This window comes from Cervus canadensis, chromosome 4 (genome assembly GCF_019320065.1).
Source record: "Cervus canadensis isolate Bull #8, Minnesota chromosome 4, ASM1932006v1, whole genome shotgun sequence".
In the NCBI taxonomy this organism is placed as follows: Eukaryota; Metazoa; Chordata; class Mammalia; order Artiodactyla; family Cervidae; genus Cervus; species Cervus canadensis.
Genome location: NC_057389.1, coordinates 46,701,379 through 46,713,699, shown reverse-complemented (window position 1 = coordinate 46,713,699; position 12,321 = coordinate 46,701,379).

Below are 12,321 nucleotides of genomic sequence, written 5' to 3'. Positions count from 1 at the left end.
GTTCTTACTATTTTGCTTTGGGGATGTGTTGGGGGATGTGTGGTTATGTGGCACACAGAAGCTCACCTCAACCTTGTAAGGCTGGTAGTAGTATTTTCCTCATTTTATAGATAAGGAAACTGGGGGACGTGTATGGATTCTCACCAACCAGTGAGTGCCAAGGTGGAATCCAAAGCTGTCTCCTGATTCTGTAGAAGTGGCTCTCTTTCCTTCTCAGCACCTCCAAATGGAGAACAGTGTGTTATTCTCCCTACATTCAGTTCAGCTCTAGACACTGTGCTGGGGACACTCTGAGGCATGCAGAAATGAATTAGAGGATCCCTGACCCTCAGGAGGTCATTATCAAGTGTGAAGACAGACTTAGACATAAGAAGTGGAATGGCTAAATGTCCACTAGAATAGAGAGCCCTGGAAGGTGGGAAAGTCCATTTGACAGTGAGACCAGGCACAGCTTTGTAAAAGAAGTGTGATGCCAATAAGAGCTAAGGTTTATTTAGTATTTACTCTGTAGGAGGCACTGTGCTTAGAGCTTCATATGTATCATTTAACCAGAAGTTCCTCATGGATCTGGACAGCATCAATGTGCTTTTTATAAGGAAGAAAATGGATGATTAGAGAGGCTAAGAAATTGGCTACTTGTGTCAGACCCCTTCAACTCAAATTTTTAATGTGTATTTGGCAGGACCTAGAAGGATTGATAAACCCTTAATAGCCAGAGCTAGGAAAGAGACTTCTAGGAGAGGAAACAGAGAAACCAAGTCTTGGAGGCAAGAAATACAAGCACATTTGGGAATGCAAAAGGATCGGTGTGCCTAGAATGTGAAAGAGGAGGGATGTGAAAAGATAAAAATTAGAGGGAGAAAACAGCCAGGTTGGAGAAGTCTGTGAAGAGCAAACCAAGGAGATCCTACTGTGTTTTATATTGGTAGGAACCAACCAAAAGAGAATGACATCAACTGTGCTTTATTAAGATACATATGGTGTATTGCATAAGGGAACAAGGAGACTATTAGATTTTTTAAATAATCGTGGCCAAAGGTAATCAGAGGAGAAATGAGAATCAGAAGACATTACTGAGATAAACTCCACAAGATCTGACCTCTTACTAGACACGGGAGAGAGGAGAGAACCCTGAACAGTTTCCACCCTTGGGCAACTGGGAGAATGTAGCGTGTACACCAGCAGGGGGTGCTGTGGGGAGGGAAGGTCTCTTCAGGTACAGGTTTGAGGAAACTCAGGGACCTCTGGGTAGAGGGGAGTTAGGAGCAGGAAGCTGGTGATTTAAATGTGGTACCCTTGGACCAAAAGAAATGACTGGGAGTGGCCAGGGAAAATCCATACTTAAGATTCAGCAGGCGTTGTTCATACCCTGATAACCTGCATTTCTACTGTCAGATTTCTGCCGTAGAGATATAAAATCACATGCACACAAGAAAGTGTATGAAGGATGTTCACAGCATCATTGCTTGTAGCAGTGAAATGTGGAATGAGGGGAGAAATGAGTAAATAAGCCATAAAACAGCCACATTGTGCAGTGGTTAAAAATTAAGTAGATAAAAAATGCTAACATGGACAGATCTCTACAACATATAGTGGGTGAGAAAAGCAAGTTGTAGCACAATAATAATGTGTAAGTCTACTTATAAAAAAAGAAGAAAAGAAAAAAAAAAAAAAGAAGAAGAAAAGAATCCAAACCAAAAAATGTTGTCACATATATTTTAAATGGTGTGTGGGTATGTGTGTGTACACAGAGAAAATTCTGGAAGGAGAAACATACTGTTAATTAAGCTGTAGGGGAAGAGTCATGACAAAAATGAAGAGCAAGAGGAGTGAAATGGGATTTTCAGCCTTAGTTGCCAAGTTTTAATTTTATAAGAAGAATGCAATTATAATTACATGAATAAAAATTCCCAAACTATTAAATATATATATATTCAAACTATTAAATATATATATATATATATATAATGGGAATAAGAGAGAATGGAAGAAACAGGGACATAGTCCAAGGCTCTGGATAAGGCAATATTATTGTAAACACTGGGAGAAGTTTCTGAAAGTGCAAAGTGGAGAGGGGATCATGATTCTCACTGACTCTGCAGAGGCAACCAGCAGGATGAGACTTGTGAGCTCAGAGAGTTTTCAACACCTCGCAATTATAACCACAAGCTCCTGTGTCCCTGAAAGGTCACCATGTCCCACCACTAGCCTTGGAATGAGATGGTGTTTGTTCTGTTCTTTCCGGAGTTGTAAATATCCTATGACTTTTCATCCATTTTTTGTGTTTGCACATGCCCTCCCTTTCCCAGAAATTCCAGCATTCTTGGTGTTGTCATTCCAGTCCTTCAAGCTGCCCGTAAAATCCACTTCCTCCCCTTCTGATCCTGGCCAATTCTTGCCTCATCTCTGATCTCCCATTCAAAAATATTCCCACTCCTGTTTACTTATACGAACATTGTGGGAGGCCTTTTGCAGAACTTAGAGTCACCTGGTGATAGATGAAGCTATCTGATAGATGAAGATACTGATTGAGCATACAGAGGTGCTAAACTTCATAGAAAGTATATTATTTAATTCCTCCAATAATCAAGTAGGTAAATACGATTACAACCCTCATTCCTTAGTGTGTGGTGGTAAGCCTGTGGTGGGTGAGTGTTAAGACAAACTAGTTGAATGGGGGGCATAGATTTTGGGGGGCTGGGGTGGAAGGGACTGGATGAGGGGATAACTTAGGTGCTGGAGTGGGAGTTGGAGGGAGTTCAATTTATCAAGTGCCTTTCTAGCCATGATTTCATTTGGTGTCACCACAGTGATCTAATGATGGGGATCATTAGGGAAAATAATGAGTCAAGCTTTAATTCCCTTAAAGTGGCAATCATTGGGTCCAAGGCTTTGGGGGCTTATTAACCCATCATGCTGCCTTGAGTGAGTCTGCAAGGGGGTGGACGCAGACTGAATGGGGGTTCTCCATGGCCTCTTTTGGCACGGCTCTTTAGTGATCATCAGGTTTCTAGCAGCCGCTCCTCCCAGTCTAGAAACTCTTGGCCAGGCACCCTCTGCTCTCCAAGCCCGCCCATCCCAGGAGATAAGGCTAAGTGACAGAAGAGCCAGTTTCCTAGGGTTAATAAATAGGCTGTTTATATCTAGAGGCAGTCACGGGGCAGGCACAGACAGGCTGGGAGGTCACGCTCCGGCTCAATGTGGAGGATTCTGATAAACATTCTCCCAGTGAGCCTTCTGAGATGCAAGAACAGCTCTGGGGTCATTGCCCTTGCAGAGTACCAAGGTCCCCACACCTCACTCCCTCCTCCTTTCTCCCCCCTCCCTTCCTCTTTCCTGTCTTCTGTAATGGAGAGGGGATGCATTTTCACTGTAGACACACCCCATAACTTGGGGCAGGTAATCCATCACTCTGAGTCCCAATTTTTTACCTTATAATATGAGGGTAATGACAGGGCCTTCCTTGCAGGAGGTACGGGAAGGTCCCTAGCCCTGTGTCTGGTACATACAGTGGGTATTTTTCCCCCTCCACCCCATCCTTTCCCCTAATCCTGGTCCCTGCCCTTTTCCCTTTCTAATATGTTTTCCTGATTTGCTCCCGCCCTCACCTCCACCACAGGCACTTTCACCCCCTCTGACTGTGCTTCTGGGTGGATGGGAGAGGCAGCCAAGCTTAGCCCTGAGGAGGGCTGACCACTGTGGGGCCAGTCTGGCCAGGCCAGCCTTGGCACTTACCACAAGGCCACACCCTAGCCTCTCCACTTTTAGTACACAGCCCACAGGATTCGGGGGTGGAGGGAGTATGTAGAAAGGGAGAGGCCAAGATATTTTACTCTTCGGCTTATTATTTATTGCCCTCAGTATGACTCTTCCAGTGGCTTAACGGTCAGTGATCACTGAATAAGCTGCTGTGTGACTTTGAAGTTCCCATTCACTCTCTGGACTCAGCGCAGTGTTGGGAGAAAAGAGGAGAGTACCAGTCCCTGCAGCCAGATTGTCTGAGCTGGACCCTCATCTCCACCACTTACTGGCTTGGGTTACTAACCTCTCTATCCCCCATTTTCCTTGATTTTAAAATGGAATTTATATTATATATGTTGTGTAGGGTTGTTATAAGGATTAGATAAGTTAATCTGTTCAAAACACTTAGAACAGAGCCTAGCCCATAGAAGGCACTCAGTGAATCTTAGCTCAGCCATTCTGTGTAAATGGGGAAGTAAAGCAGGGGGTGTGTGCACATGGGAAAAGCAGGACACCCTCTCAGGGTATTCCAAAGTCCTGAGACCTCACAGTCTGCCTCCGTGTTGACCTCTGGATAAGAACATTTCAGGAGCTTGTACACAAAGTACTTAACTATCCCAGAGAGACCCTAGGAAACTGGACACAGAATTGCAAAGCCAGATGGAGCCCTTAGAGGTCATGTGGTCCAGCTTCTAATGGTTCAGAAAGGGCAGGGAGGACCAGAGAGACTACAAGGACTGGTCTGAGATCCCAGAGCAGTGCTGAGTTGTAGAACTGTGGGTGGTGATTTGAGGGGGCAATGGGGCAGTTAGATGCTGAGGGTCAGAGCCCCAGCTTCCATGCCCTCAAGGATGCTTGGTTCAGGAACGGACTGCATGGCTGGGATACTTGCGGTCATCACTGGCATCTTTAATAATAATGATAACCATGGGAATATATCCCACACTCTGCACCAAATGTTTTCTCATGTATTCTCTCACCCACATAAAATCTCCATTTTACAAATGAGGAAAGATGTCTTTCTCAAATAACTAGGAAAGGGCAGATCTGGGGTTTGAATACACATTTCTCTGATGCCCAAATCAGCAAGAGTCTTCTATGCTTCCCAGTGCCTAATTGGGAGCTTGAACACACAGCTCTCAGAAACAAGGATCTTTGACTTGTCTGACAGAGCTGGCCAAGCAGATAACAGGAGTGGATGAGCCTGGACTACCAGCCATCTTTTCAGCCCTGTCTATTCTGATCCACAAGCCACAAGGAGAGCCCAAACCCTGTGTGAGAGAGGTGGATCCTTTCTTTCAGGGGCCCTGCCTTGATGTTGTCTGCTCCCACTAATTTTTTTTTTACAACTTTGAAAGATTATAATATATTCTCAGGAAAACACTCAGCAGTACAAAAGCCCTCCCTGAGCCCTCCTACCCTGTCATAGGTCCATCACTGGTGGAATGATCCAGAAATTCTTGAGCTCTGGAAAGGTCCCTGGTTGGTCCTGAGGGAACACAGGTCATAGAGGAAAACCCTGCTCAAGTAAGGTTCCTGATGCCTGGAGAACTTTGAGGGCAGATCACTTCAAACTCAACCATGAGTTTCCCACATTTCTTGGACATTTTGGGGGAGGAAGAGCTCTTCTCTAGGAAGTTTCTCCTGCATGCCAGGCTTGACATCCTTGAACATGATGGATATGGTCCTGCTGTCTAGACTTGGGGGAGAAGCAGAAGCAGGTTTTTGGAAGAGGTGAGGAAATAGGGCTTAGAACATGGAGTGAAGCATCAGGACCTGACTTGCTCAGACTTCACCCAGGGCAGGATTACAAACAGACGGAAAGTGGGAGAAGAAGCAGGCAGGGGGTAGCCTGAAAAAGAACTTTACCTCTCAAAAACATAAAGTCTATACAGTAGCTGACATGAATTTGTCAGTTTAACATTAAGAAGCACAAGAGCAGGGTAGGTGGTAGTGGGAATGTCTGTTAGTAGAGTCTAAGGACCTAAGACACTGGGAGTCCAAGGAACTAGGTGATCCCTAAGGACCTTCTGGGCTGATAGTCTCATGAGGTTGAGAGATCAAAGCCTGGGAAGTAGGACAAGACCTGATTCTGACCCAGATGCCCTAAAATCTTTTGGAGTTCATTGTGAAGGCCAGGTTATTTCCCATGAATGTATGACAAGACCTGATTCTGACCCAGATGCCCTAAAATCTTTTGGAGTTCATTGTGAAGGCCAGGTTATTTCCCATGGATCACAGAGCCTTAAGGAAAAGGAACTTGGTGTCCAGACCTCAGTTAGGCTTTCAGTTTCTGGGTCAGCTCACCCTGATCCTTCTCCCTAGCCCTTTTCTCACCCTCATCTGCACTTCACTTCCTGAAAAGACAAAACTTGTTGAGCTGCACCTCTCCCCTATGGAGGGTGGGGAGGGGAGGTTTTCCCCTCAATAAAGGCAAAGTACACGGGACACTCCCAAATCTATGTCTCTCCTTTCCTTTTTCTCATTAGTTCATTCATTCACTCTTAAACAATTATTAATTAAATACCCTCTGTGTGTACCTGGTACTTTTCTAGGGCTGAAGTTATAGTAGAGAATAAGACATAGTCTCTGACATCATGCTGTTTACATTCTAGGTGGAAAAAGAATGGGCTAGACCATAAGTAGGTAAATAAACCAGTGAGAGCATTTAAAATTGTGAAAAGGAATAAAAGAATAGCAAAACATGATGCAGCGGGGAGCTTTCTTCTGTCTACTGTCCTCAAAATAAAGTCCAAAGCTGGAAATTCCACTCCATCTGCCCCTATTTACCTCTCTAGCCTTTTATCTCTTGTCTCTTTTCATCTTGAGCTCTCTGTTTTAGCAATGAAGAACCTGCGTATCAAAGTTGGAAGGGGCCAATAGCCCCTTGACCTGGTGGTTCTTTTAGCTTCAAACACTGTCTCTTTTCACTACCTCTCTCATGTCTCTCACCCAGCTAACTCCTGCTCCTTCTCGGCTTACTAGCTACTTCCAGCTGGAAGCCGGTCCTGCTCCCACGAATCCAGATGCAGTGCCTTTCTCTGTGCTGCACTTTCTCCTTCAAGAGCATCCATCGTCCTCTGCAGCCAGTTTGCTGTTTTCTCCACACCAGACTGTGAGCTCCTAGAAGGCAGGAATCATATTTTGCTCTCCCTGAATCATAGAGGCCTCAATAGTTGGCACAGTGCACAGAACATAGCAGATGATTAAGAAACACCTGTTGAATTAATTAACACTTCATTTAGTACATTTTGTTATTGTTGTTTAGTTGCTAAGTCGTGTCTGACTCTTTTGTGACCCCATGGACTATAGCTACCAGGCTCCTCTATCCATGGGATTTCCCAGGCAAGAATACTGGAGTGGATTGCCATTTCCTTTGCCAGGGGATCTTTCTGACCCAGGGATTGAACCCAGATCTTCTGTATTGGCAGGCAGGATTCCTTACCACTGAGCCACCAGGGAAGCCCTTAGAATGTTTAAAAGCTCAGCAATACGATGAAAAGGCATCGATGAAGCATGGCTTTGGAGACAAATAATTAATTGGGGAAAAATATAACCATTCCTCAGTCCTTTCTGGAGTTCATATTCCAGCATCTTTCAGCTCCAACACTTTACTAGAGCCTCCTAAAAGGCTGACCAAGCAGGCAGGATGGAAATTATTGACCCTACCTAACAGCTAGGGAAGATCACATCCAAGAAGAGTGAATGTACTTCATCAGAAGTTACTCAGCCAGGTGGTGGTAGAGTGTATCTAGATAAGGTTGGGGCCCCAGAGACATCATACCCGATCTCTGCATCATGGAGGGAATGTGGATGGAGGTGCTCATAGGCTGACTCTGACCTAAGTGTCCTGGCTGATCTAAAACTCAAAATAACTGCTTCAGGGTGGCAATGACGGTTGCCACAAAGGAGAAGACATCGTGATTGACCCACAGTCTACCCTCACTCTGTAACGCAACTCCGACTAGGCAGATTCTCCAGGCCACCATTCCATTTGTCCTTAGGGACTCCTCCCTGGGGTCAGTTCATGAGATACTGTATACTCATCGACTGACTAGGATGGAGAAAACCTCAAAAGTCTAACTTCCTCATTTCATAGTTGGGAGAGTCAGGGCTCAGAGAGATGTGATTAGTCTCTGGCATGGATAAATGTAGGATCAGGAGTCCAGACTCTTGGTCCAAAACTTTCTCAAGTATCCCCTTGACATGACCCTCTGTGTTGGGAAAGGGGTGATGATGCTGTGGACCTGATCTAGCCATTTGCTAGCTGTGGTCATCATGGGGAAAGAGAAGCAGGAGGGGTGATAGGCTACCCACCCCATCCAGTTGTCCTACTCTAGAGTTTATTCATTCCCCAGTAGTTCTCATTGGTTTTATGCGTTGTCGGTTAACCAGAGGAAGTAGAATATGGGTAGTCCACTGTTTAGTGACTGTTTATGAAGATCATTATTCCTTCAGAAATAGTCTCCCAGCCAAACAAAAACAGAGCGGATGGAGGGCAGGAGGAATGAGGCCCGCAGATAGCATAGGTAGGGCTCCCTGCTACTAAGAATCGGGGGAAAGGCTATATGTGTTAGGTTCCACTGACACACAAGAACTTCCCAAAGAAGGGAAGCGACACTTTGAAAGTTTCGGACTGTATCCAGCCCAGATGTGACTCTTTATTTACTGTGGGATCCTGGACAAATCATTCGGCCTTTCAGAACCTCCGCCTCTCAAATGAGAGGGTTGAATGAGATGGTTTTTAGGGACTCTTTTCCATAACTCTCCCCACAAATGAAGTGAGTTTTAGAGGAAGTGAGAGTCAGTAACTCCATTTCAGATAAACTCAATAAACCTAGTATTTGCCAGGCCAGATCCTGTTGAAGTTTAATTGGGAGATCTGAGGAATAGAGTTAACACAGCAGGCCTGAGACTGCTATCCTTAGAAAGATCTGTTTGCACAATTGGCCCTGGGTTGACATTCCGGAACTTTGATTTCAAGGGATTCCCACAATTCCCAGAACTGATAACAGTGGCTCACTTAAGCCTAGACTATTTGGATAAACAATGTGGCTCCTGCTGAACACCTGTTTTTCTTCTGGGAGTCTGGCACTTTGGTACATGCTAGGTGGAGGATGCCTACAAGGCCAGCCCTCAACAAAAACTGAGCACTGGCCTTCCCTGGCGGTCCAGTGGTTGGGTATCTGCCTGCTAATGCAGAGAACACGGGTTGGATCCCTAGTCTAGGAGGATTGCTCATGATGAAGGGCAACTGAGCCCACATGCCCCAACTACTGAGCCAGCACTCTAGAGCCCATGAGCTGCATCTACTGAAGCTCTGCACCTAGAGCCCATGCTCTGCAACAAGAAAGCCACCACAATGAGAAGCCCACGCACTGCAACTTGAGAGTAGCCCCTGCTAACTGCAACTAGAGAAAGCCTGTGCACCGCAACCAAGACCCAGAGCCACCAAAAATAAATAAAAACCAATCACTGAATCTAATGGGGTTCCTCAGAGGACACTTTACATGTATTGTCACAGTCTATGGCTAGAGAATTAAGTACATCCTGTGTGATTCAACTGGGAGAGGCCTCTTGGAAGCTTGTGCCTGGTTTCCCTCAGTCTTTTTCCCATGCACTTTTTCCTTTTGCTGATTTATTCTGTAAACTTTTGCTGTAATAAATCATAGTGTGGGTATGATTATATGCTGAGTTCTGTGAGTCCTGATAGTAAATCATTGAACTGGTAGGTGGTCTTGGGAACTTCAGACAGGGCATAAGCCTAGATTTCACAGAAACAACCATAATCCTAGCAATCTTTTAGGAATATACAGCTTAAACTAGCACTATCCAACAGAAATATAGTATCAGTTGCATGTGTAATTCAAATTTTTCTATCAGTCACATTTTACTTAGTAAAAAGAAACAAGTGAAATTAATTTCAATATAACTTCTTTAACCCAAATATAAAAATATTAAATGTTACCATGTAATGATATAAAAATTTATTCAGATATTTTAATTTTTTTCTTTTCTAACTAAGTCTTCAAAAACCAGTGTGTACTTTATACTCACAGCACATCTCAGTTTGGACTAATCACATTCCGAGTGCTCACTAGCCACACCCAGCTAGTGGCTGACAAGTGAAATAGCACAGAGTTAGAGATCAGCATCTTGTCAGAGTCTTGGTTTCGCCACCCACCAGCTGGATGGCCTTAAGCAAAGTCATTTAACTAATATATTAGTTTCTTCATCTCTAAAATGGGTATAATAATGTTAGCTACCTCATTAAGTTACAGGAATTCCATAAGTATGGGATTGCAAAGAGTCAGACACGACTGAGCGACTGAACTGAACTGAGTGCCTAGTATGTATAGGATGTTGGGTGAATGTTGACTGTTACTCTTATCATCCAAAAGGTTGGCCTTTGAGATTAATTTGCTCAATTCTTCACTCCATAGATAAAGAAACTGAGGCCCAGAGTTTGGAAGGCACCAATTTCAAAAGCAGAGGCTCCAGCCACCTCTTTTCCTGTCCCCTGGCTAGCTCTAAGATTGCATCTGCCAATTATTTAGGAATCCAGCAGCTTCGGGGCCCTACCTGGATTCTGCCATCCCTTCTTGATTATAAAAAAGGGCCACCATTGGAGTTGGCATGAAGTGGTGGGGCCTGGGCCTCCCTTCTGCTACCCCCTGCCCCCCATCTGGATTGGGCTGGCTGACCTCATCACTGAGTCCAACTCTTACTCAGCACTGATAGGGTTGGTTTCCATTGTTTTCACTTTTCACTGCCCTTCTTGTTTATTAACTCATGTTCTATCTCCTTCTAAGACACAGAGCATCAGCACTTTTTTTAAAACCTCCTTTTAATCATCTACAGTCCCTGTTCACCCACCAAGCAGGTAGGTAGTGAATGTGCCTAAAAAAGAGAATGTGAAGAGGGACTTGGTGCTCACTTATCTGAGATGCAGTAGAGCAGCTTCTCAGGCTGGAAGCAAAACTGGCTTATGATTCCTCTGCAACATCTGTCTCCACCCTTCCTTTCCTGAAACCCAAATGCAAATCATCTACTCTCCTCTGACAAGCTCACTCAGCATAATTCATGGTGTCTCAAATCTTCCCAGCAGCTGGAATCAGACCAGTTTTGTGGGCTCAGAGCTAGACTAAAATTCTACTTATTCAATTTGCCAAATAATGTTTATTTAGCATTCATTTATTTAATATTTACTGAGCATCTAATGTGTATTAAGCCCTCTGCAAAGTGGTGAGAATGAGACTTTCGTGGACCTTATGATTTAGTGTGAAAAGGGGACAAATAAGAAATAATGGTAAAGTAAATGGTAAACAAAGGTTAATGTATAAAATGTCAAATGCTCTAGGAATTATAATAAATCAAGGGGACCCGAACAAAACTCTTTCCTTAAGAAATGACATCTGCACTGAGACCTGAAAATGGTAGGAGAGAACCAGTAAAAGAGAACATAGAGAGTTCCAGGTAGAGGCAACAACATAGCTGGAGATGAGAGAGAATGGCATGTTGGAACAACTGGAGAACAGTCCAGTACAGCTGGGTAGAGAGAGCAGGAGGAGTGTGGCAAAAGACAAGCAAGTGGCCAGATTTGGAGGATATTGTCCTAAGGGCTAAGGAATTTGGACTTTAACCTGAAGGCCAGGGGAAACAGCCTGGTGCAGAATAACATCTTTCAAAACAGGATTCCAGGGAACAAATCAACCAAATGTGCTAAAAAGGCTGATGGTAAAAAAGCTAGCAAGCATGATATTCATCCTTGTCTTCATGATCTTTGTACTGAGGTTCGAAACTCCTTTGAAAGTAGTATACAACATGAAGGCCCAATCCAGTGGCAGGCTATGCTCCCTAACCTCCCACCCACTGTTCATGAGATCAGTACTCCCGAGTCTGGTTTAGCCCAGGTTTTCCTTAGACCCTTGGAGCTGCAGAGCCCACCATGGAGAGATTGCCAAGGACCCCTGTTTAACAGATGGACCAGAGAAGGAAAGTCACTTGTCTGTGGCCCCACTGGAAGCCTAAGGCTCTGACTCCTTGTTTTCCCCAAAGAAATTGAACACAAGGGCTAGGATTAGAGTAACGCAATTCAGGCACTCAGGGTGCACCATTTAAGCAGGCACTCACTCACGGGTGCCATCTCTGCACTAGCCTCACCCTAGTCCTGGCTCTGTTGGACTCACTTTGAAGGCAGGGATTGTAACTTCCAGAAAACTCTCTGGCATCTTTCATGGTTTTTTTGTTTGTTTTAAGATTTTTTGTTTTGATGTGGACCAATTTTAAGGTCTTCATTGAACTTGTTACAGTACTACTTCTGTTGTTTATGTTCTGGTTTTTTGGCTGTGAGGCATGTGGGATCTTAGCTCCCTGACCAGGGGTCGAACCCATGCCTTCTGCATTAAAAGGTGAAGTCTTAACCACTGGACCACCAGGAAAGTCCCCTCTTTCATGGTGTTGACAAGGTGCTAGACACATATTGCGAGGAATCCTAGATGCCTACTGATGCAAATGAATAATGGATTTCTGACAAACTATGTATACAGATGTTTGTATCTTTGGGTAAATATGACCTTA